Genomic DNA, 22060 nt, shown 5'->3' on the forward strand with positions numbered 1-22060 from the left:
CCAGATATCCCTTTTATGATTCATGCCTGAGCTCTTTTATACACTCTGTTCATGTAATGTAGTTTTAACAGGGGTTACTTGTCAACTTAAATGGTGCTGCTTAGTGAGCTCTGGCACAGTTCCTGTCACCAGGGGTCTCAGACAGTTTTCCCTGTGCAAACGCTTTCTTTGTAAGTGTGCTGGAGTGGTTATCATGTGGAGCTGAAGTAATTGTCACTCTATAAGGCTCTGCTAGAGTGGCTAAGAGGCTTCTAAGGGCACTCGGAAGGCCCCTCTGCTCAGGTCCCTGGCTCACTCCTGGAAGGTGGCAGCGTGCTACTGTAAAAGCTCGTGCCACCACGTAGTGGGAACTTCTAGTCCCCGTTTATGTAGAAGGGATAATTTATTTCTAAGGAATGAATGTAAACAGGCCAAATGAAGTCAATCACTGAAGTAAAGGTGCTTCTACAGCCACGTGGGGACGTGCAAGTGCAGCGTCTGGCACCGGTACAGCACGATGGAACGGAAATCCTTTCTGCTCCAGTCCAACAAGCTCCCAGTTTGCCACTGGTGTTGGAAGGGTGGCACTGACTCTGGCACAGCTCCAGCCAGGAGGTAGTTGTTTTAAAATGTGTTGGAAGTTTTGGACTTAATGTTTATTCTCCTGCTGCCAAAGCTCCCCCCAAACTGCTGGAAAATAGAGAGTGCTTTTCTGGAAGTTGCAGTTTATTTAATCAAGGACAGAGGAATTTTTTAGTATGTGCCTTTAAATATAGCCCTCTTTGGCTTATTTTTAGCCTCTTGGCAAACATTCAGTCTTTTGGCTTCTGAGAAGCTGGCATTTTATTGCGTTTCTCCACAGCATGGATCAGAACTAAATTTCTTATCGCTTCTCCTGTTGGGCATGAGTCTTGTTTGATTTTTACTCGCTGTGTGCTGGGGTTTCCTGTGAATCAGGAAGTGGGAGTTGCCGCAGAATGGGGAAATTCTCTGAATGTGCTTTTTTCGCCAAGCTTTCGGGAATCCACGCTAAGCCAGTTTCTTGAGCATTAACTGTGTAATGGTGGTCCCACCTAAGACCTCCAGGCCTGGGTGGTGGCTGAACTTTCAGGGTTTACAGAAGAAGAAATACTCCAAGAGCAGTAATAATAAAATACTACTTGCTCTGAAATGGCAAAGTACGCCTCAGATGTTGAAAGCACAGCTGAAAGGTGGGCTTGAAGTCATCCTCATTTTACAGGCAGAGCCATTTTGAGTCCTTGGAGCATAGTGTCCTGGGCCAGCAGGGAGCTTGCTTGTAGAGCTGGGGACAGAATGGGCTCTATGAGACACTTGCTGTCTGCTTTAGAGTGCGCGAGGTCTCATCCTTCCCCTGTGTCCTAGGGTTGAGCTTCTGTTGCTCTTTGGCCACAGTGGGGACCTGTCCCCTGCTGCTGCTGCAGACCAACCTTGGTTTGTCACCCACCGTGGCATTGCATTGTGCTGTGCAGCCAGCTGGGTGCTGGAGTCCCCAGGAGGGGGGATGCGATGCTTTTTCTGGCCCCGTGCATGCATTACTGTGATGCTCCAAATATTCTCAAAACCCAAAAGCTTTAGAGGCAGTTCTGCCCCTGTCGAGTGCATCTCCCCTTCCCTCTGTTCTACACCCCTGCCCTGGGGGAGAACGACAGGGAAGGGCAAAGGAGGGATGCTGAGTGTGCATGGGCTGCCTTGCCCTGGGCACTTGGAACCTGTCTATCTTTTGCTCCAGAGATTTCTTGGGAGTCTTGCCAGGCCTGGAGGGCTGCAGGGAAAGGTCTATTGTAGTTGCTTGGCAGAGACCACCGTCAGCCCTGCTCACGTGGGACAGGACATTCCAGCTGGTATTTCCTAAACAAAAAGCTGCAGTGTCTAATGGAGAGTGACCTTAGGGGAGACCAAAGGGAGCAGGGATGTGGGTGGGGAAGGTGGATGTTGGCCAGGACCCAGCGCCACTTCCAGGGCTCCTGGCAGGAAGGTATTTCTGGCTTCCCTCCTGCCTTTCCATGCAAACAGCCCCAATTTGGGAGCGGGCATCCCTTCCCACCCTGCAAACCCACGGCAAACTGAGAGCCTCCCCACTGCCCTGATAAGACAGGCGAAGGGTAGAGAGAGAGGAAACACTATTTCTCTTTTACTGATAGCAGTATTTTTATACCACAGAGGACACGTGGACCCGTCATTATCTGCCTGTGTGTGCCGAAAGCAAACTGGGTGTGTTGAACGCAATTCCAGTTCCTTCCTATCCTCTCTGGTGCCAGCTTGGGGCAGCTGACGTTGAGGACATGCTGCGCTGGTTTCCGCTGCTTAGCCACGGGCTGCAGTGCTTGGCTGCTTGAATTTCACTCCTGTTTCTCAGGGGGAGGCATCGCCTTTGGGTGCTACTGTGGGGACAGCCTCTTCCTTGGCTTGCAGCAGGTATGTGTGCTTCCAGCTGTTTCTTGCAGCTGTGAGAATGGCTGGGTCAGACAACCCATCAAACCCAAGATTTGTCTCGAGCAGTAGCTAATTCTGTGTGCCTAGCGAAGACTATATGGAAATCATAAACATACAGCCACACTTCCAGGAACACCTTTGGTACCTCCACAGGTTTGTGGCTCCCTCTATGTCACCTGGTGGATTTTGCTGCCATTAATTGGACTGATTCCTTTCTGAGCCCATGCAGACTTTTAGTATCCATAATGTCCTGCAGCAGAGAGCTCCACCGATTAACATGCCCTTTGTTTTGGATTCTTTCACAAAGTATTAATCTATAAATTGTCCAATTAATGGCTATTAATGCCAGATCATCTCATCCCCTAGCTACTTGCTACACGTTTCAAAGAGCTTCAGTATTTGCCAGGTGGGACTGCCCTTGGCAAAAGCCACATTGATGCTCTTCAGCTATTTCCTATCTCTGTGAATCCCAGTCTTTAGAAGTCTGAGCAGTTTGCTCAATATAGGAGTTGGATTTTCTGGTCTGTTATTCCTCATATTCCTCCCAGAATCCTTAAAAAAAACCCCAAACCCCCAGTATCACACTTAACACCTTTCACCCATCTGGCACCAGGACAAGCAGTTGGTTTGTCTGGGGATTAGTGGCTTGGTGGGTTCATCCCTGAGCGCTTTGGACTCCTCCTGGAAACCTCCTTGGCCTGCTGAGTTATTCCTCTTCATGTTGCTAGCTTGCGCAAACCGCCTATTTAGTTCATTTTGGGCGAGTTCTTTTAGAGTTCTTTTAGATTTTTTTTTCTCTTTTTTTTTTTTTTTTTCAATCACAAAGCAATGTGTAAACAACTCCATAGTAACCACTGGAGTACATGAGTCATTTAGCTTTTCTGCCACAGGACATACTCACTTGCTCTTGCTGCTATGTTTTCAGATTAAAGGGGGGTTTAGTTGTTGAGATCGTTACTCACCATTTCCTACTGAGTACACTGATGTTGAGTCCGGCTCTCTTTTGACAGTTTGTATGGCTTCTCCCCTGTTAGATAGATCCTTTTCCCCTGCGGGACTTTCCACGCTTGTCATCTGTCCCCCCTGCTGTAACGTTTAAAACTTCATTTAAGTATCTTTTAATCAGTAGCCAGACTATATTTTGCTTTTGTTGGAACCCTCCCTTGCATCTGGACCCTGTTTCAGAAGGAATTTGAATTGCCCACCAAAACTGCCGCTGGTCTTGGGAATTTCCACACCCGCTTCCCAGCATCCGAGAGCCCACTGGGCTGGAGGTGTCTGAACCCACCTGCAGGCTGAGGTCCCGACCCAAAACCTCACCTAAAATCTCTTTGGATGAGGAAGAAGGTAAACACCCTTTTGCACAGCTCTTGGGTGTGTAAGCCCTTGATTTCTCATGTTTTAAGTTGCAGGGTCATGCCTGGAAGTTTAGTTTAATAAGGATCTGGACTGGAGTCAGGAGGGGATGGGGACTTTGCTTGGATCCTGCTCCATCCCCAGCTCAGAGACCAGATCATCGCAGGTGGGGTCTGGCTGGTAGCTGGGGCAGGAGAGCGGTGCAGGTCTGGTTGCAGATTGGGGGATCTGGCAATGACACCTGGGGTGCGGTGCCTTCATCAGGCATCATGAGCCACGCTTGGGTTGATGCCCCAGAGCTCTTCTACAGCTGCTGTGAGCGGGACACCCCAAATCTCACTGCTCCCAGCTGCTGCGAGAGCAGCCTCAGCAGAATGGGAGGAAAATGCAGGATCTGAAACATCCCTGTGGCTTTTTCTCTCTGTTTGTGGTGGGATGGGGAGTGCAGCATCCCCTGGGGCAGTCTTTAGGGGACATTAAACCAGCCTTTCGGGTAGCATCTGGCCAATGATCCCCTGGGCAAACCCTCTTAATCCCCCATGGCCCTTGTGTTTAAGGGCAGCATCGGCAAACATGTGGAGCAGCACCGCTGGGCTGACCCTGCCGCTGGGTCCCTCCAGCTCAGACAGCCTTTGCATGGCGCAGACTTCAGTCTATCCGTCTCCTGTCTAAACCTGTACGGCGGCAGAGGGAGCTCTCATGCTTTTTTTTAAAAATTAATTAAATAAATATATTTTTTAAAAAATGGCGCAAAGAAAGTTTTCTGGAAAGTCTTGTTGGAAACGCCTCTAAGGATCAATGCTGCGATGTGAGAAGTGCCAGGAGCAACCTGCCAGCCTGGTGCATCCCGTGCGAGCGTGGGACCGCGGTGGGAAGGGTGTCACCTCCTGGGCGTCACCCCTGGCTGTGGCTGCCTGTCCTCCCGCGCCTCGCAGAGGGGTGACAAAGAGGAAAACAATAACCAAAACCACCTCTCCTTCCGTTAGTGTTCCCTCTGAGCTTTCTGGGGCTGAGCGGGGATATAACGGGAACATGATTTCACCGTCCTGATGTTACGGGGTGGTGTGAGCAACCACTTGACTTGGAAAAAGTAAGTAAAAAGAAAATGTATTCCCAGCTGGGTGTGTGTGCGTGGGACCAGCCGGCTGAGTTGTCTCCTCAAACAGACCTTGGGACCATCCTGATTTTGGGGAGTAAACTCCAATTCAAATAAATGCTTCCTAGGAAGTGATTCAGCCCTGTGCCCAGCAGCAGGTGCCCGTGTGTCAGGGGGCATGTTGCACCCTGCTGCACCCCCGTGGGTCCAGCACCCCTCCCTGGGGCATGGGCTGGGTGTTCCCTGGAGCAGTGCCATGGCATGTGCTGGGTTTGGGGCGTAGGGATGGACAGCGCTGCCAGCCCCCACTCCTGGTTTGTTAGCTCAGAGTGCAGCCTCTTACTCCGGATCCTGGCGATTGTCCTATTTGCAAGCACCTTGGCAAGGATTGAATTGGGGCCCGTAAAGCTGAGCAGAGCTGCTCCACATCCACCAGCGTTCAGCACTGGTACCTGCCGAGGTTAGCAAAACTAAACTGTCTTGGCTTAGTTTTACTCCCAGAAACCAGAAGGAAATTTTACTGTTGGTTTTAGTGGGAACTGCCAGGTTTAATTGTTGGAGACTACAATAAAAATCATGTCTACTGCTTCCAGGCTCAACCACCTATTGCTGATACTTTGAAGCAGCAGCTAGATGCTTTACCTGCCATTCAAATGATGATGTTTTGGGATGATAGGACACAGGGGACAGCACAACCTGGCACCAGTGGCTGCCAGGTCACAGCCCCCAGACCAGGAAAGTGCAGCAGCGTCATGCGGGTGTGCTTAATCTGGTCCAGTATAAAGTAACAGATCAACCCCCATTTTTTGGGGGTGGATTCAGCTTTACTTTGCATGGGTGGGGATGGGGAAGGTGATCCCGTGATCCATGAATGGGTGGTGATGAGGGGTAGTGAAGAGCTGGGGCAGGACCCCTCACAACCCATGCCATGTGCCAGCCCCCTGCTGCGGTGATGCTGTGGGGTGCAACGCTGCTCCCCAGCACGTCTGTCTCAGCTCAATGGCTTTTCTCCGCTGACAACCGTGGGGCTGCAGTGCCTTTTTGCAGCACAGCCCTGAGCCCGTGCCCTTGGGAAGGTCCCAGCTGCCTCAGCTCCTTCCCAAGCCTCCCACTCACAGCACTGGGTCTGCCTGGTTTTGGTGGTGGGCGAGGAATAGCTGTCACCTGCTCAGTGACATTTCAGTGCAGAGCCACGCTTTCAAATGCCCCACCCCTCATCAGGTCTCGATATCCCCCTGCCACAGCCAGTTCCTACCCATGAACTCCCAAATCCAACATGACCTGGTTTTTTAGTTGCTCCTCATCCCTTGTGCTCCAGGCAAATGGTTCATCCCCTCTACTCGGGTGGTCTCACTGAGAGACGTCAAGTACAAACATCCCCAGTGTAATCTTTGGCAATGTCAAAGTTTCTGGCTTCAGATATATCAACAGGACTTGTCATTACATTTAGCTGCTTTCCCCTACCCTTGTTCCCACAAGATCTTGAAGTGCTCTTACGTGATTTTAGGATATCCACAAAACAACCAACCTGTTATCCAGGCCTTGGATTTCATTTTTACGAGGCGGGACCGCAGCTTGCACGTCTCAGCCTTGCCTGGCTGACATCCCCACCCATGCAGAGCCCTGCAGCACCCTCATCCTTATCCTCATCCTCCACCAGCATGGCAAACACCATGACCCACACGTGCCTTGTGGCTGCTGCTCGCTCAGGTCCCTCTGCAGGCGTGGGGCCACACGTAGATGTGTGTGTGTAATGCAGGGGTTGGGCTTGGTAGGGTTTGGGCTTTTATATATTTTTTAAAAGTAGCAGGAAATCATTTCTTCTCCTGTGTGACCTGTTGCCATCATGGCACATGGGTGGCTGTGGATACCAGCACAGATGAAAACAGCAGTACCCTGCCCTCCTCCCACCACTACAGCAACTGGTGTGAACCCTGAATTCTTGGTCTTCAGCCCCAAGTTTGAGGTCTCTTTATTTAGCAGGCACGACACTACATTAGTTGCAGAGGACTTTGCAAGCTTTCCATCCAATTTATGTCAGCACCACAGGCAGCTTGCTGCCTGTCCCACAGCTCGCTGGCCTTGCTGAGCATCAGCGATATTGGGTGTTTGCACTGATGTTATGTGGAGCCTTGGGTAAGGGACTGGAGCCAGCCGGGAGACGTGGCGGGTGAGCAGGGAAGGAGTTGCAATCTCTGGGCTGGCTGATGTGCTTGCTGGCATAGATCTAAGATTGGTGGAGAGGAGCCTGGGACCTCCTGTGTCTGAAATCCCCGTGTGCTGGGATCCCTGCTGTCATGTCTTCACCAGCACCTTTACCACCAGGTCATGACCATCAGGGACAGCCCCCAGCTTACAGCTGCTTTAGCTGCTGCAGGCTCTGAGGTGGAAACTGCAGAGGAGGCTGAGTCCTGGAGCGCAACGGAGACGTCCTACAGGGCAACCTGCAGGGCCATAGGACAACACTGGCAAAAGAAAGCAAATGAATTCCCATCTCAAAGCTAAAGGTAAGCTGGCCTGTGCCCAAATTTTCAGTGCTTATTAGCACTGTGGTAGTGCCTACCGGCCCCAGCCATAGCCCTGTACAATGCACATGGGCACCCCACAAACACTGGAAATAAAGATGGCTCACGGCCAGAGCAGAAAGTGATTCTTGGTTATTTGGACAGGAGGAAGGAGCCCTGCAAGGACTGCTGTTCACAGAACTTTCTTTTTGCAATATTGGTTTGTATCTACATTAAAAATTCAGACTCTCTTTCCTCAGGGTTGTTCTTCTTGGAAGTAGGTGACTTAATGGCTTGACAAGGATCGGGGGGGGGGGGTTCCCTAAAAGAGGCGATGACTAGAGAGCTCAGGCATGTCCCACCTGACTGCCTCCCCCAAAACACACAGCAGCAGCAGGTATTCTCTGCTCACAGCCTGATTCCCTCCTGGAGAGGGAATAGTGCGGTGGCCAGTTATCCTGCTTTTTACCCTCAACTGAGTGAGATCCTTTCATACAGGAAAATCAGAGCCCCATACCAGAGCCAAAACCACCATGTTATGGAGTCCTTGAAATTAAAAGTGTCTCAAGCATAAAAGTCACCTAGCTGAACTATAAATCAAGCCTCTGCTTTCAGGCAAACCAAGCTTGCATACTTAGGAATCACCCCCTCCTTGCTTAATCATTTTATATTAGGGACATCTTAAAATGAATGTACTCAAATCAAAAAGTCCATTAAAAATGAGAGTCCAAATGACTAAGGGAGGATTTTACATCTGCATTCAAGTTTGCAAGCAAATATGGGCATTTGTAGGAAAAGCAGTCATCCTCCAAATATTTCTGAAAGAAAAAAAAAAAAAAGCCCAGGCGGGGAATGACTAATGGGAGCAGGCAGGAATGGGCTGATCCACACAAGCGCCCGGGTGAGGAGCCTGCAAGGAGTTTGGCTGTAGCTGCCTGGCTCCACCTTGACCTATGCAAATCTGGTTGGGTGAAGGCAGATTTCTTTGGAAATAAAAATTTCCCCGCTTTCTGATGGCCCTTTGCCAACCGAGGACCTCGGAGAGGAAAGCATGCAGCAACCCAGCGCCGTGGCAGTGCTTTGGCTCAAAGGGTTTGTGCCGTGCTGGGGACCGCGACAGGCAGCGGGACTGCAAACAGAGGGTGTCCTCTGCTTCTAAAACACTAAATCTGCCTTTTATTTCCTGCTGAGAAAGCCTTTATAAAATATTGGCTGTGCTCAGGAAACTCCAGCAGCAGTAAGCAAGACAAATTCAACTTTCTGCACTTTCTCTGCAGCAAGATGTTCAGGGGCTGGGATCTCCATGGGGTTTGGGGATGGGGGAGCTGGCACCCCAGGGCAGTCCCACCGGGCAGGCATGAGCAGAGCGCATCCGACCGTACTCCTCCGTGAGAGCAGGACAGAGAGATTTCATGTCAGAGCAGCACAACACACCTGCGGCTAAACTGGTGGGTTGCAAAGCCCTTGATGTTTTCGATGCACAGGAGGGACATGCACCCAGTCCAGATAGAGATTTGCTAGCTCAGAAACTCCTCTTTGCAGGCAGTGCTTGGGTGCACCTGCTAGTGGCAGAAGGCAGGGCTGCCCAGCGATTTGCTTGTGTCTCCTGCGTGCACTGTGCCAAAGCAGGCTGTGCCAAACACCGACCGCCACGACCGGCTGCCCCGCTCCGGCAGCAGCTCGGCCCCGTGCTCGCTCCCCTCCCTGCCCACACACCTGCCCGGCTGTAGCTCGCTCTGTACATAATTGCTCCCAGGGAAAGATGGTTTGGGAACAGGTCCACGTCTCTGCCTCGGATGCTGATGTTTAGAAGGTGGATTATGCGTCGTCCAGGAGATATGTGCCCGTTTGGGGCTTGGGGAGCCGGGCAGAGGGCACCCCACAGAACAGGGCTCTGGTGCTACTGTCCCTCTACAGCAGGAGCTTCCCGGTGGCGTGCAGACCCTTGCAGCACTTGATAAAAGCCACTTTATTCATCTCCTCATGGCTTTTGTGGCAACTGTAATACCTGACACCCATGGATAGACACCCTCAGGCACGCAAGGACACAGCAGCAGCCCCGAGCACACCAGGACGGGGAAGTCCAAGCAGATGGTGCAGGTGTCCGCACAGCACCCGCTGCCCAGACGCCTGGTGTTGGACACGCATGGATGCCCAGAGGCATAACTGGGCACTAAAAAGCATCGCAACGTGGATTCCTGCTGGGGTACAGGGTGTGCACCCCACATCCAACACAGCCTCCCTGCGCCAGGGTGCACTCACACGCGTGCACACACCCATGCGTGCACACACACATGTCTGTTCTCCACGGCAGCACAGTTATTTTTTCACTCAGCTGTGGCTGCTGTGAATTTTTGAACCAAAGGCAAGGTCTGGGCTGTCAGTGGATCCTCGGGGAGGTGGAACAGCCTCCAGCTGCAGAGGATGAGCTCAGCACCAGCCAGGCTGAGGGAGCCTCCACCTTTTGCAAGCCCTGGAAGCTGGGGTGGAGGTTGCTGCCATTCTCATCAGGCTGTTTTTCAACTTCAAAGGACTTTCACCCACTCACTCCCTGGGTGCTGCCAAGTGAGAGGGGTTTTGTGGCCATGCCCTGTGCAGCTCTCGTGGATTCAGTAGTGATTTCATGAATTTTTGAACTTCAGCAGCTGCTTAACTTTGGCTCAGTGATAGCCAAAGGTGTGGAGGCACCAGGATCTTATAAGCCCCAGCTGGGGTAGATAATTGCAGTGCACAGGCACAGCCCACCTCTGCCTCCTGAGCATCCTCCTCCCAGCCTGGGAGCACCCTCAGACCCATATATGAACTCTGCAGCTCAGATCTCTCCTAGTCTAAATATGTATTCGAAGGAAATTCCAGCTCAGACCCCTCCTGGCAAAGCTCTCTGGCTCTGCTCTTGTGGTTTGAGCACGCAGGACCTCTGACTTACAGCTGCAAATATCTTGTAGTTATACAAGAGGAAGCAGCATAGCTAATGGGCATGGGAATTATCCCATGTCCTAAAACTTTGTCGGGCCTGGAAGCCATCTGTGTGACCCTTCCCGGGGTCAGAGGTGAGACATTCCGTTTTTCCTGTGTCATTCAGAATAAAAAGCAAAATATTGGCTGGTGCTTGCAGCCCTGTGAGACGTTAAGTACGTGTGTCAGGGTGCTGCGAGCTATTTTCTTTAAACATGATTTAGCAATGCAAAAGTGTGTCCAGCGAGCAGCCGCTGAGTCCTGCAAACGCATGGCTGGGGGATGTGTCACAGTCCTTCAAGGAAAGGGTAAAAGAAAATGAGCACAACTGAAGGGCTGAAACCTTGCAAGTCTGTAGGACACAGCAGCTGCAAGGGGAAATAGTAACTATCTCAGTGTCTGGAGAGAATTTAAAATGCAGGACATGGATACAAAACTACTGAAGCGCTGGCTGGATGCTTAACTACAGCAAGACGTGCAATTTATTGCAATTCATGACATATATTCACCAGTAGTTGAACAGTATCAGTCATTAGCAACTGGAGTGGACAGTTTAAATTAACTGATTTAAAATTTAATCACTTAATTTAAAACAACTCATTATACGTGAAGTCAAGCCTACCTAATTTTGATCCCATGAGCATCTCTTGGGACACCCATACATTGAAGAGACCCAAGGAGTCACAGCACCCCAGGAGCAGATGGGTTTGAGATATCCAACTCAGGGCTAGACAAACCACCTCCCAAAGAGCCTGTTTCTCCCCAGTTAGAATAGAATAGAACAGAATATTTTAATATTTAATTACTCAAGATGGAGCTGTGCATCTCCTCACTGCACCTCTCCTTCCTCCCAACACAAGCGCACCCCAGGGATGTGCCATTAAACCAGGGCACGTCCCAACTTTCCAAGGAAGGTCCTGCCTCTGCTCCCTGCGGTGGGCTTTTGGGGGGAAGACCCTGGCTAGATGCCTACTTCCACGATGAGGAAGGTCATCATGGGCTTGTTTTGTTGAAGGTCCTCGTGGGCTTGTTGTGTTGGACTGGCACCAAAGACACCGGGCTGGAGCTTTTTATCCTGGGTGCTGCCCAAACGTGGGGTGAAAGGACAGACTTTGCCTTGATGTAGAAGACAGAAGACAAGGAGCTGACATGGCCATGGGTGGAAGCAGTAAGGCCGTGCCAACCATCAGGGATGACAAAGCTCCTCGTGTGTGCTGATGGGCACTGGGGTCCTTGTTTAAGCCTCCCAGACCTTCTCCCAACCCATTCTTTGGAGAAGATGCTGCCAGGATGAGGTGATGAGTCCCAGACTGGAGCTTTCCTTCCCCAAAGAAAAAAGTCCAAACCATGAATCAGAACAGGGGAGGTGGGCTGGCTCACATTGGGATGTTTCCTACGGGGAGTAAATGAGGCGGCACAAGGAGGAGGGGAGGAAATCACGCTGGAAAGGCGGCTTGTTTACTGCAGTGCACGTTGGTCCCAGACAGGAAAAATGGCCCTTGACTTCCCCGGTCCCCTGGCAAACCGGGACGTTGTTTTGATGTGTCGGGAGAGGCGCTGGGGGCTGTCTGAAGCGCTCATTGAGAGACGTGCATTTCCATCACTCCCATCCCACCGAAAAGGCGGGGGTGACTCAGATTTCCCGGAGATGCTCTTATCTCGTCCTGCCCAGCGCTCGTTCGGCAGCTAGGACGAAGCAGCAGCCCCTGGAAAGGCTGCCCTCTGCCCTTTCACAGGGTGCTGGAAGTTTCCTGGCTGTGCAGCTCCCACACCCACCGAGAGCTTGAAAACCCCAGCAGCCGCTGTCAGAGCCCCGGCTCCTGGGAGGGCTGGGGGCTGCTGCGGTGCACCCAGGGCTGCACTGCCCAGTGGGTGCTCGGAGGGAGGCTCGGTGCAGGTCTGCATCCCCAGCTCAGCATCACCGAGCAAGGAAAGGTCGTGATGAGTTGGGCATGGCTAAATAATCCTACACAGTCCTCAGCAAACCCCTCCAAAACCTACGGGGCAATTATGTCTGCGCATCATGACACACAATGACATGCTCTGGCATCACTTTTAATCAAAATTAAATGAAGGCAGAGCTGGGTGTGCAGGGCAGGCACTGGGCAGCTGTCGTGGCTCTGGTAGGGTCGTACCATTTTGCTGTTCGCCTTTGCATTCATGGCATTAACCTGTCCTTAGTTCCCGATTCCAGGTTGCCACCCTTTGCTTTTTAATGGCCCAATTAGCAAAATACCTGCCTTGGAGCCCGCAGCCACCAGCCTCACCCAGCATCACTTCGTGTTGTGGCACAATGTGGCCATGGCCACCCGGCACCACTCTCGCCTGGACACCCCAGGCCTTTGCTGCCTTTGAAGGCTGTCTTTTCCTTTTAGGGGAAAAAAAGCTAAAGGAAGAGAGAAAAAAAAATATCTTTTTGTCCCAAACATCTGAAATGTGTTATTCTTCCTAGCAGTTTTGTTTGTTCTTCTGAATCTCAGTGGGGTTTGAAGAGACACGGGAGGCGAATTAGATAGTTTGGGTGGTTGATGAGAGACAATTGGATGAGCGAGAACAAATTCAGGTCTCCAGTCCTACCTGGCAGCATTTGAAAATCTTTCCTATCTGGTTTCTTATCTGAAATGCACTGGGGATCTCGATGCTGGCTCGGCTCTCTGCATTACACAGCTGATGGGCTTCTTGGCCTCTGCGATATATCCAAATCCCTCACCTTCCTCTTCCAGCCTCTAAACGACGTGTTTTCTCCTGTCTCTGTATTCTCACTTCAGTATCACCCTCCCACCCATATCTATGTACTGCTCTGCAAAGCTCATCTACAGTAAAATGTAGAAATCAATCCTTTGGCTGAGCCAAGTGGCATTTGCATGCTTTTATCAGAAAGTCTGGGCTTAGTGCATTTTCTTACAGACTTGTCCAGCTGCTGCTTGTGATACACAACTGCTGGGATTTTGTCCTCTCAAAGTCCCCCATCTGCAGAGAGAGCTGTGATTTTGCCACACAGAAGAGAGACAGCAGGTAGAAGAACAGACATGCTTATCACAACCTTATAAGAGCTTTGTTTCCATAATTTTAGGGGGGGGTTCCATATATGAAAAAAAAAAAAAAGTCTTTTAATAATGCAGAAGTTACTGAAAGTGTGACTTAGCTGCTTGATATTCACACACACATGCAGCACTTCCAAATGTAATGTTTGATACATTCATGAAGATCCTAGTCCCCACAGAAATTCCAGTAGGGCAAGATAGAGCTCAGGTTCATAAGAGGCAGGTTTGGGCCAGCTTTGGCTTGTCAAGCTGGAGAGGTTTCCAGATGCTCTCTGGATGGCCAGAGCACAGGGAGCTGGGTTCTCCAGAGCTCTCCTGATGCTCTTGGACAGCAGATGAGCATGAGGACCATGTCTGGCTTGTCCATCAGATCCAGCCCACCCATCTGCTCCTTTACTTCATGCTTAGAAATTATGAAGTCAACCTAGCCTGAAATCAAGGAAACTTTCCCATCTTTTTCTAATGAGATCTCACATAACTATCTTTCCAGTTGAGATGACTGAGGCTTAGGATGAAAGCTTATTTGGTCCTTTTCTTCCTCACCCACTTGTCCCATGGGTGACTGGGGTCATGCCGCCTTCTCTTGCTGAATGGGGTGGCAGGAGGATTTGGAGCGAGAGAGGTGGGAGAGATGCTTCCCACATGCAGGACAGGATGATCCCTGCTAATGCTGCTCATCTCCTACATCTCCCAGCTCCTCTTCAAAAGCTGAGGAACAGGTCAAGGTTTTTAAGCAGCACTCAAAGTATGTGGCTGGGGTTATCAGTGTAAACTGTCTGGCTGTAAGAGCAGAGAGGGTCCACTGCTGCTGGGGGGAGCAGATCCATCCCACCTCATCGGCCTGCAGCTGGGAAGGTGTCTCAGGGCTATATTTTTGGGTCTACTTTGAGGTTAGACCTTTTGGGGTCTACTTTGATGTTAGACCTGGCTTTTCCCTGCTTTTTCTCGAAGAAGTATTGCTGTCCTGCATCTCCCTTGCAGGACCCAGGCTACCAGTGAGGTGCTGGTGGAGCTGTGGAGGGTTTCCAGGCCTCCACTGATAGGTAGTTGCCTCTAAAAGGTGGATTGTCCTTCCAAGTCTTCCATTTGCAGCCTGGAGTGCAGAAATTACTTCTGATACCTCCTCCTGCCTTGGAAAAATGTTTCCATCATGCTGTGCAAATCAAAGCCGAGGGGTTTGCTGGAGTTCTGGGAAAGCCAGGATCAGAAATGCAATATCCCCACCTTTGTGTCCTTCCCCATGTGCCATAACTGCCCACCTCCCTGCTCCCCAGCTGCTCTCGTGTCACCAGTGCTCCTGGATGGGCAAATGCTGGAGGGAGATATGCACCTCCCTGCAGCTCGCGCTTCAGCCCCACCGAGTGGAGAAGCCCTTCGCTCCTGCCTGCATGTCTGTCTACCTTCACTTAAACCATGCTGCTCTTTCCTACATGCACCTCTGCAGTGTCTTCTCTTGGGCACGGGAGATGATGCTGGAGGTCCAAGATGGAGGTGCAACCACACAGTGAACACCACACTCCTTCCTGCAGCCTCCTTGCTCCCAGTTAATCAAAGTAGATACCCAAGACCATTATCATTATACTATTGCCCATTATTTTCTCATTTTCTTGGATGTCAGGTTTACTCTCTGTGTTAAGAAATGAATACAGGGAGGACGGCAGGACCCTGGGCTGATAGGAGAGCTTAGGTTGTAGCTGGCCTCACTGTATGTCAGGTTCTGTGGCAATTGCCAGAATTTTGCATTCTGCTTAATGTTGTGGGGTTTTTTTAATCTGTGGCTGGTTCTTTTCTTTCCTCCCTGTAATGTGACCTGCATGACATTTGGGGTCTCCGTGCCATCACTTGTTGGCCTTCCCCGCCACCTGGAGCCCTGCCATGGTCTCCCCATTCTTTGGCCACTGCCCTCCTGCCTGAGAAGGTAGGACAGTTTCTTACCAGTCACAAGGACATCAGGAAGTTATCCACTGTGTTGCTCCAAATACTCCCAGTGCATTGGAGAAAAGCACCATCCAGACAGGGCAAGGCATGTGAGAAATGAGTAAAATGCACAAATTTAGGAGAAAAAAACCCCAGCCGAACACATATGAAGTATCTTGACCTGGCAGTGTCACCAGCCGGGGGCAGCTCTGGTGTCTCTGACACCGTGTGTGCACACTCCTGTGCTGGGAACACCTTCAAATGTGGGAATCCAGCCATTCCCTGTGACTGGAGACCTTCTTTTTGTCAGCCCAGCCCAGAGGGGGTCTTTTAACCAGCCAGAGGAGGAGGAAGGTGGGTGATGGCTGGATGGAAAGGGTTTTTTTAGGACTGTGAATATCAGCTGGACTCCTTTGACTCGCAGCTTTCTCCAATCATGAAACAAGATCTCCAGGTTTTAAATACAGCTTCAGTATCAACCCTTTCTAAGTAACTAGGCTGCCTCAGCTCCCTGCCTCTGTTTCCCCAAACAGGGCTACCAGTGTATCTACCTCACACGAGTATTTTCACAAGCACAATGTCATGCTGTACACATTGTCACCATGCTTCCCCTCCATTCCCTAAGTCTGGACCACACCAGCATCCCACACGCCCTTTTTGCTTGCCTGGTGGGACTGCTCAGACATGATGCCGAGCCTGAGAAATGAGCAGGGACCCAGCCTGGGTGATGAATAACTTGAAGGCGCCTCTACAGGCACTTCCTTGCTGGATCCCTCTTCCTGTGCACAAAATTAGCACCTCTGACTATAAAAAATAAATCCTGGAAATTGTTACGTCTCCTTTGTGCATCGCAAAGGCATCTGGAAAGGGCCACAGCCCAGGTGAGAAGGGAGGTGCCGGGTCAGCGCTGTATGTCAGGCTGCGTGATGGATCCAGATTTGCGGGGACAGAGCTTTAGCATAAATGATGCGGCAGAGCTTGGCCAGGACGGGCCGGATCTGTGTCACACCAGCAATGGCTTTGGCTTCCTGCCCTGCCGGAGGCCAGCCCGGAGCTGTAACAGGTCAGATTGTCTTCTTGCTGCTTTTTTCAGACCAAGGCTGGAGTGCCTCTTCCCAGGGCAGGGGGGCTCCCAAAGGAAGCGATTATTCATTTCCAGGAACATTTGAAACAGAGAAAGCTCCTGGAAGCCTCCTTCATACTTGATGTCAATGTGTTTCCTCGGTACCGCAACTCCTGCATCCGAAGGGGACGGCGGGCCCTTCTGCATCGCTGCCTGGTGTGACCAGGGCTGCCTGGGCAGCTCTAGGCCAGGCTGATCCCTGGAATAGCACGGAATAATGGGATAACGTCACTCTCCAAAAGTGGCCAGAGGCAGGCGATTGCAGATCTGCATGACACCACCTCCACAAGGATGGTCTCTCCCAGGGCAGGGTCTGCTTGATCTCAGATGGTTTCCAGGAGTGTGGATAAATAACCTCGATGGATACCTCTTCCCTGAACTCCTTGGCTCCCCCTTACACCGCCACAAACTTTTAGCATCTGCAGTACCTGTGCCAAGACATGTCGCAGTATAACTACACACTGAAAACCCCCCTCAATTCTGAACATGCATCCTCCTACTTTCATTAATACATCCTTGCAGGACTGAGACCTGGTTTTGTTTCCCATCACATCTCCCTTCCTTGGCTCCCTTGGTTGCTCCTAATGAGAGCTGCTTCCTTCAGCCACCCCTCTGCTATTGTCTCTCTGGGATGGAGGACCACTATCCACGGTGCAGGTGACTTGCAGCTTTTTCAGGTGGAATAACATCGTCCTCAGCTCTCACCCCTTTTCCTCCCCTCTCCCTTTCTCCCCTGGTTTGGGGGGAGCTGAGTGCACCCACCAGCTCTCCTTCCCTCTGTCCCTGCTCCTCCCAGCACAGGGCTGGGACATGTTGGGGCTGGGACAGCAGAAGAAGTGACCTCAGTGCTGAAACTCCTGGCTCTGTAGGCAGGGCTCTGCCTGTTGTGTGTTTGCCAAATGTCTCTTTATTTACGATGCTCCATGAAAACAGTTGCTGTCAGGAGCGCCCAGGTTCCCTGCTGCTGGCTGGGGATAGGGATGGAGGTGCCAGAACATGCCCAGGTGCTGTCACCAGGGACAGAGACAGTGATGGCTCGCAGAGCCCCAAAACACTGCCCGACCCACGAGAGGGGAAGCTCTGGGGTGATGACAGGCCCTGATCCCCGTTCCCGGGGTTATTTTGGGTGGAATTTGTTGGTTTCTGCCTGCTGTCTTTTTTGGTGCATCCTCCCTGTCTTGCCCCACCTCCTACTTCGGTGCCTTCCAGTTCCCACCCTCTGCTTCCACCACGGGCGTTCCCCTCCTGCTATCTGACTGCAGCCCTCAATATTGTGATTGTTAAAATATGCTGCTAAATAAGATGAAGATGTACTCTCCCTCCTCCCCAGCCGGCCGAGCCTTCACACTTCATTTGAGGACACGGAGGGGTCACACCGCTTCCTCCGGCAGCCCAGGGGTGACCCTGAGGGAGGGGATGCTGGCAGGGGGGAGGCAGGTTCCCTGGGTTTCGGTGCAGGATGCACCCCGGTACCACCGGCTCCTGCCCCACGGGAGAGCCCCAGGGTGGGCAGGGGGGAGCAGGCAACGCCTGCACAGCTCTGCCTGCGTGGGTGGTCAATCCCTCCCTCCCCTTCGTGGACAGGCAGCCCTCTGAGACTCTCATGGCACGAGAGGCACCATTACACACTTCCCAAACTCGTCTGCTTCTTGCCAGAGGTATTACTCAACCCAGACATACGATGAGTATCCGAATCCCTTTCCCATGTGCAATCGGGTAAGGAATTACACCCAGCTTCCCGCAGGGAGTCCTCACCCACCTGCTGCAGGTGAAAATCAACTGCCTTCTGTGTGAGCTCTGTGTTTCAGCTAGAAAACATCTATTTTGTGCCTAAAGACACCTGTGGTGGGGACTGACCTGGTGGGACATCACAGACTCAGTCCCCCGTTCCCCATGCAGGGATGACGAGAGGGAAGCACAACAGCTCTGGGCTCAGAGCACACAAAAACGTGGCACTGCAGCAGGGAAGGAGGATTAGGGACAAGCTGAAACCCCTGTAACTCCCTGGTGATCTGGCTCTTGCCCAGCTTTCTCCCACAGTCTCTCTCTTCTTCTCCTGCAGTTTATCCTAAGAAGCAAACTGGAAGCTCTGGGAGGAATCACAAGCTCCCCAAAGCTTTGTGTAGAAAATAATCTATGAAGTCAGCCCATTCTTCCTCCTGCTATTTCAAAACTTTTTCCTCTGTGTCTCTTCAGTATAATGCACAGATGCAGAATCTGTCATGAAATCCACCTCCTGCTTCAGCAGGCTGGAGCTCCTGGTGCCTGGCTGGATATTTTTTGAAATACATGGAGATAAAAGCAGAATATTTAGTAGTCCTAAGGGTCCGTCAGTTGATACACAGATGGCACCAAGCCACGTACACAGGCGATACTCTGCAGGTGTGCTCGTGCGTGGTGCTGCTCGGCACCCTCTGCAGGGACGTGCACACCAGCGCCCACTTTGTTGGGGTTGCAGAGACATATTAAAACCACCACCTGACCTGTTATTTAATGGTTAAGAGCAGTAGCCAGCTTTTAGAGGACCTAGGATCAGCTTCCTCTGCCTACAGAATTGGTCTTGTCCCAGGGTCAAAACGTAGCAAAGAAGTGTATCAGCTTTGCTTCTGTGTGGATGTTCTCCTGGTTATAGTGATTTTCCTACACCAGCATCAGCAAATTCCCTTGTGTATCCAACCCTTCTACCTTCTTCTACTACTTTGCCTGTCAGTAAAATAAGAATAATATCCCCTTCTCTCACTTGCTCCTTAATACCTTTGCTTAGATTATAAATTCCCTGCATGGGAACCACCTAGCTAATTTGGTAAAAATCAGGTGTGAATACAAAAGCCACAGGCAGCACCCATGCAGGTCCCTGTGGCACCCATCCCCAAGCCTTCGGCTGTTGCAGGGGCCGAGCGCGGGTGTCACAAAGCGGGTGCCAAACATCGAACTGGCTGCCCAGGGAAGTGGTTGAGTCACCATCCCTAGAGGTATTTAAAAGACATGTAGATGTGGTGCTTAGGGACATGGTTTAGTGGTGGACTTGGCAGTGTTAGGTCTGTGGTTGGACTCGATGCTCTTAAAGGTCTTTTCCAACCTAAATGATTTTATGATTCTATGATTAAAAAAAAAAAAAAAAGCAAGACCCCCTCTCTCCCCTGGGTTTGGGCTCGGTGCAGCCCCTGGCTTTCACCTGCAGCAAGGGATGCTCAGCAGCAAACTCATCCTGGGGACAGTGGAGTGGTGATGCCCGGCAGCATCCAGCAAGTGACAGCATGCCATCCAAATCAAGCAGACACCAGCAGCTTTCATCGGCTGTCCATGAAGGGATTTTAGGCTGGGAGTCACAGCCTCTCTTCCTGGCACAGACACGACCCAAGACAATTCTGGAGAACTTAGCAACTGCAGTAGCATTTCCCAGAAGCAATCCTTCCCCAGCTAAAGACAGGCTTTGATGCTGCTGGTAACCAAGAGCCACTGGGAGGACAACAAGGTATTTAAAGTGGTTTTCTTCCTGTAAAATAAATTTCCCCCCCTTTCTCTTTTTTTTTTTTTTCTTATTAAGTTCATGAAAATGACTGCCAGCCAAAGCACCTAGGATTCATGAAATACCTGAACCAAAATTTGCTTTTTATTCTGGTGTCTAATGAGCAGGTTAACACTGGGTTTAATGGGAATCCCACATTTCCGTGAGCAAAGGAATGAGCTGGGTCAGCGTTGCATGGGGCAGCATTAGTCCCTGGGCATGGGTCATAACAGGAGAATGTTTTGGGTTTTTTAGGGTTTCTTTTTTTGCCTCAAATCTCAGAGTTATTTCTGGATGTACCATATCTGATGAACCAAGCCTATTTGGTTGGAGTGGCTTAACATATGTTCCTGCTATTAATTAAACTTCCCAATCTGTCAGCAAAATAGCATGTTTGCTGGATGGAGCGAGAGATTAATTCCAGCTCTTTGGACACCCAGGCGGGTGTGATAACCACTGGATAGACTAATCTGCATTATCTGTGGGGCAATAAGTACCATAGGCTGGTGGTCTGCTCCAGGGTGTGCATGGGGCCAGCTGTTGTTTTAAGCATTTAACTGGTGTTTCTTTCAGAGGGCTGGATGTGGGTATTTTGTCACACTGGGAAGGATGATATCAATTGAACTGTGTGTGCAATGTAGGCTACAGGGACAGAGTCATGGAGGCAGCAGCAGCAAAGTGACCAGGAGGACTTTTTCTAGCCAAGATATGTAGTTTCTGGTGAGCTGGTGTGGGAGGAGGATGGTGATACGGTACCACTACTATCACGGGAGTGCACATAGGACCTGTGTCAGCTGCCCAGAAAAATGCATCCCCTTGTGGGTAGATAACAAGAGGACAAAGAAACATTTGGAGAGAGAGGGAGAGAGATGAGCCTGTACAAGGGCCACACACAAGACAACAGGAATGACTGGAGACATCTAGGCTGATTTTAGGCTTGTTTCCCAAGGAAATGAGCTCCATGTAAGTGTACTGAGTGCCTGCCTCTCCCCCAGTAGCTTTCAAACCAGCTGGCTGATTCAGCTGAAACTCATCAAAGAAGGAGAAATTCCCCGTGATATTAAAAAGCCCCTTTCCCAGGGTGTGCAGTGTGGTGGCTGAGGTAGGGCTCAGCTGGTGGCACTGATTGAGGAGGTGGGTATGGGGGTTAAAAGCACCTCCAGCTGGACTAGCTTTTCACCTCTCATTTTAATGGGTGCTTGAGGTGCTTTATGCTGTCATAAGCACCTAGTAACAGGTAGATCTGATTTTATGTGTGTCCTGGTGTTGAGTGGCTGCCCCAACTTAAGCAGAAGCTGCCCTGCTCCTTGCTTGGCTGCTGTATCCAGGTACTAGGGGCTGGGAAAGTGGTGGCAGGGTTGGGGAGTGGGAGATATAAAAATGGGGGTGGGTGAGGTTGGGACTGAAGGAGAGAACAGGAGTGGGAAATGGGGAAGGAGACCTAGAAAGGGGAATGATGAGCTGAGCCTGGGGGAATTGGCAGCACAGGGAGAGAGTGGGTACTGGAAAGGGAAAACAAGGACTGTCTGCCAGCCCTGCTTGTATCCATTGTGCAGCAGGTGAGGCTGGGGTCTTGCAAAGAAGTCCTATGCTTTATACGCTTGGGGCTTTGGTGAAGTAAAAGCAAGTGCATTGGGTAAGGGAAAGGATTGTGGAAAAGTGTGTGCAACAGGGCAATGAGAGCTCCACTGGCCCGTGTATGTGCAACGTGGGGAGGATGGGGACTTAAATTTATCTCATCCACTCCAATTCTGGTGTTTTCTTTAAAATGCATGACTTTGCAACCTGCCCAATGCTATTCAAAAGCATCGAGCTCTGTGTGAAGTGTCTAATACCCAAAGCCAGACTCAAATCCTTTCAGTCAGGCTCGCACCGACTTCAGGGGCTTTCAGGGCAATCCCAAGCCGGACGGTGTGCGAGGCAGCAGAGAGCGGCTGTACTGTGATATCTCTATAGTAACACAGTGTTTGTTGGCAACAGAGCTGCTTCCTGCAATCTGCTCCAGGCCTGGGTATCCGAGGGAAAAAAAAGGTGGGGGGGGAATTCTGGCCACGTAGCATCATGTGATACTATTTCATTTGTTTGTTTTGTACCCCTACTGTATATTCAGTGAGAAAAATGGGT

At 50.9% G+C, this 22060-nt stretch overlaps 1 long non-coding RNA gene across 1 annotated transcript; it reads left to right on the plus strand.

The window, feature by feature from the left end:
- The first annotated feature begins 4763 nt into the window (after positions 1–4763).
- Positions 4764–7600, plus strand: LOC126043841 (uncharacterized). Its single transcript, XR_007507527.1, has 3 exons — positions 4764–4879; positions 7211–7392; positions 7555–7600. It is a non-coding gene; the product is annotated as an uncharacterized LOC126043841 (long non-coding RNA).
- Positions 7601–22060: the final 14460 nt, after the last annotated feature.

The sequence above is a fragment of the Accipiter gentilis genome, chromosome 10, assembly GCF_929443795.1.
Source record: "Accipiter gentilis chromosome 10, bAccGen1.1, whole genome shotgun sequence".
In the NCBI taxonomy this organism is placed as follows: Eukaryota; Metazoa; Chordata; class Aves; order Accipitriformes; family Accipitridae; genus Astur; species Astur gentilis.